The sequence below is a fragment of the Carlito syrichta genome, unplaced genomic scaffold (assembly GCF_000164805.1).
Source record: "Carlito syrichta isolate Samal-C Ts95f unplaced genomic scaffold, Tarsius_syrichta-2.0.1 Scaffold95846, whole genome shotgun sequence".
Taxonomy (NCBI): Eukaryota; Metazoa; Chordata; class Mammalia; order Primates; family Tarsiidae; genus Carlito; species Carlito syrichta.
This window is the reverse complement of record NW_007039942.1, coordinates 2,093-6,003: the sequence shown is the minus strand read 5'-3', so window position 1 is coordinate 6,003 and position 3,911 is coordinate 2,093. Positions and strand designations below refer to the sequence as shown.

The following is a 3,911-nucleotide window of genomic DNA, read 5'->3' as shown; positions in this document are numbered from 1 at the left end:
ACAAGAAACAGAGAGCATGTTCAAAGAGGGTGAAAGCTCACAAATGCAATTGTCTTCAGTATTAGTAAGAACATTCAAAGAAAAAAATATCCTAATTAAACGAGATGTAGACTGGGAAGATTTGTTGAAGAAATGGTATAAGAAAAATCAAGGGTTTTTATTTGGGGCTTTTTTTAGTATATATTTTTCACCCTTTTACTTTCAACTTTCTTATAGATGGGGTATATTGTAAGTGGCATTTATATTTTTAAAATGTAGTCTGACAATCTTTGCTATTTTATTTTTATTTATTTATTTATTTATTTATTTATTTATTTATTATTTATTTATTTATTTATTTGGAGTCTCACTCTGTCACCCTGAGTGGAGTGCAGTGGCTGTTCCCGGTCACCACAGCCTTGACCTGCTGGACTCCGGAGATCCTTCCGCCTCAGCCTTCCAAGTAGCCGGAACTACAGGTGCGCACTACCATGTTCAGCTAATGTTTTTGATTTATTGTAGAGATGAGGTCTCATCAAATTGCCCAGGTGGGTCTCGAACCCGCGGGCTCTGGCAATCCACTCACCTCAGCCTCCCAAAGGCGCGGGATTATAGGCTGAGCTACCGAGTTCAGCTGTTATTTTTTTTTAATGTAAAATATATCATTGGTTACCAATTGAGACTTCATAAAAACTGCGGAAGTCTAGCTGATCCAATTCACATACTAAATACAATAATTCTTTAACTACTTGAAGTTGGAATTGAAAATATATCTTGTTAAGTTCAATATATTCAGAAGTGTCCTTTATTGTAAAATATTTTTCTTTGAAAAAAATCACCTGTCTCGTGTTCACCTCAAATAACTGCAAAGCAGCTGCTGAAACCTGAAGTCTCCCTGGAGTCTACATCATCTATAGACTCAAAGTCTTTTTACTTGGAAAAGAGATGAAGAAGCTCCAGATTGCTGGTTATATTTTCAAATCTATCTTAACCTTTATAATTAAATAAATAAATAAAATTTTGCCTATGTAAAGAAATGCATGTAATCATCATCATCAAGTAACCTAGGAACTAGACCTGTGCACATCTTACATAGGCCTTTGATGTCCAAGAACTTTCATATGGTTTAGAGTGCCAAATCCTTCTAGGTCTACATATAGAAGTAAAAACTCAAGCATATATTTATTCCAGTGAGAAAGAAAAGAAACTTTTAACTTGAGGAATCCAAGTCTCTAAAGTATCAGGCCAGGAAAGGCATGGGAATGAGGTGAAGCCACACCCACTTCCCCCCTCAGTTAAGTAACCACTTCTTTTTTTTTTTTTTGACTGCTCAATGTCTCTCTTTATTTCTTTCAAAATGCTATTTTATGGTGAAGCATAAAGCAACAACAGCAGTTACAAAATGTTGTCTGAGTAATTCTAAGAGCTCAAAACATGGATTTAGGGCTACGCAACATAAAATGATGTTCAAATAAGAGTGCATTCTGTGTAACTTTAAAAAAAATCTTTGACTGGCGTTTCTTTGTAAGTCTTACTAGAGATGCGACTCACAGAGACTAAAAGTAAATATATTTTCCTTTATAGTTTAGCGAGGTAACCTGCATTCTCACAAACAGTTTGCAAAGTACAAGAAATGTTGGGTGTGAACACTAGGCATAAACAATTTCTTTCTCTCACAGAAGGAGCAGCATGGGGAAGGAAGCCCTGCAGACACCCTGCCACCCCCCTCCTAAAGGTGTACACCCCCAAGAATGGCAGTGGACACTTGGCAGCAAGCCAGTCTTACAATTCTTCTTGGTTGTTTAAAATGCAAGCACTTTCTGACATTTCCCTCTCTGGCCCATAGGCCTCACTCCAACTCAGTAGAACCCATGTCCTCCTGCTTACTTTTCCCCTTATAATTACTTACAGGAGACCTACAGATATGGTACAAACTAGCATGAAATTAACGATAGTTTGCATTTCCAGACATGCTCCCATGGTTAAATAAATATATCATGCCAATTCTGGAGAACAGTTTCAAGTAAGGATGTCTCAGAAGCATTTGCATCCAGTTATAGAAATAGGCTTCTCGCTATTTGCTCTCATAATGGTGGGGAACATTGGAGGCGGTGGTGTCGCATTGGCAATGACTGAGGAGGCAGGGTCAGAATATGAGAGGGAAAAGAGCAGCTCCCTGGAGCTTGCTGGAGGAGAGTCTTCTGGAACCAAAAGGAATGAAGGGAAGAACTCAGCAATAGGAGAGGTGCAATGCCAGGGAGATTTGGGAGTGGCAAGGAAGGAAGAGGTGGCAAGCCCAGGTTCACGAGTTCTTGGTAAGCCAATTCTTGGCATGATGTGTGGCATGAGGAGGTTGTGGTTGGGAAGGCTGGGGAGGTTAGGCATTCCTGCTGGTAAAAACATCAAACTTGGAAATAAATATAGTAGCTGGCTTCATTGGTGGCACAGAAGTGAGGGACTGGCTTACTTGTGGTGGCAATAATGGTACTGTTGGTACTCCTGTACTGAGAACATTACTGACAGCTAGTTTTGAGCTAATAGAAAGTCCAGAGAGATTCTGTTCATTCCTTGTAGTTCCTGGGGGTGACAAAGATGGGGCATTAACTGAGGACTGCAGGCCTTCTGTAAACCCATCTTACAACAGGTGTAGTAAGTGTGCCAGTCATGTGGTCTGGAAATAAATTTTGTTTCCTTCTTCAAATGGGCACATAGGTATTCAATGCAAATAACCACATCCAATGTCACATCCTAGGCTGCCTTCTCCACCTCATACAGAATTTGGTATAGTAATCACTTCTTGACAGTTGTGCACATAAAGTTTTAGTGCCTTTGCTTTGTGTGTTTCAATAAAGCTGAGTATATCTTCAGACTCACTCATGACTATCTGCTCCAATGATATAATCACTGTGCAGTCTAAGACCTGCCAGTGCTGCAGGAGAATTTGATTCTACTTCTAACACATGCCAAATGTTTTCACCTGCCCATCAAAGTTGCCAAAATGAATGCTCACTCCCAGCACTCCACAGGATACTTGGGATATCCAGGATATCCTGGTCACTCCACAGGATACTTGGGATGACTGAAGTCTTGCTCAGTTCCAGGGTTTTGCTGCCATAGATTATCATCATTACGGGCTTTTCAACTTTTGCTTTCATTAGATCTTTAAGAATGTCATTGTTTTAATTTATTTTCGAACCATTAATAGAAACAATAAAATCAAAGAAAGGCTCCAGTCCAGCTCTGTGTCCTAGGACATTTTCTTGTACCCGCAAGACATGGTAGACCTTGGTGCCCCGGTCTGAGATCTTGACGCTGTGCCAGGAGTCCCAAGCAGTGGGTGATCACTGTGGTCTAGCTGGCTCCACGCTGCTCCCACTCTCTCTTCTTGCTCACTGCAGTCTGCCCTTTTCCATGTAGCAGTAGTTACCTGTTGAAGGCACTTGCTATGTGGACGCTGGGCTGATTGGCACCACAAGTAGCTATTTGTTAACCATACAATGTCATATGCTGGACTTCTTAACTAATAACTTATGGTTCAATAATATGTAGACAATCACCCGTCAATGTTATTTCTGTACACCAATGAGAATTCCTGTCAAACAACTTTGTACAGACCTCTCCTCATTCCCTTTTGACCTTTAAAAACTTGCTAGTAACAAAGACCAAATGAAACTTCTATCCAAGATACCAGGGTCTGATTGTTCCAGGTAGCTGTCCTCATCTTGCCCCAAGTAAATTCTCTAAAATTGTGTTTTGTGCCCCAGCTTCTTCCTTTATATTGACACTAGTTTTCCTTTTAATCTTACTTAAGTAACTAGTAATCTCATTAGAGATTTGGGTTTGCATTCCCAAACAGACATAAATTTGACAGGTGTATGCATGATATTGTGAAATGTATATTTGGTCTTTGACCTTGCTCCCTGGCATAAAAT

At 40.0% G+C, this 3,911-nt stretch overlaps 1 pseudogene; it reads right to left on the bottom strand.

The window, feature by feature from the left end:
- Positions 1-2,013: 2,013 nt before the first annotated feature.
- LOC103264161 lies at positions 2,014-3,287 on the bottom strand (annotated as a pseudogene).
- Positions 3,288-3,911: the final 624 nt, after the last annotated feature.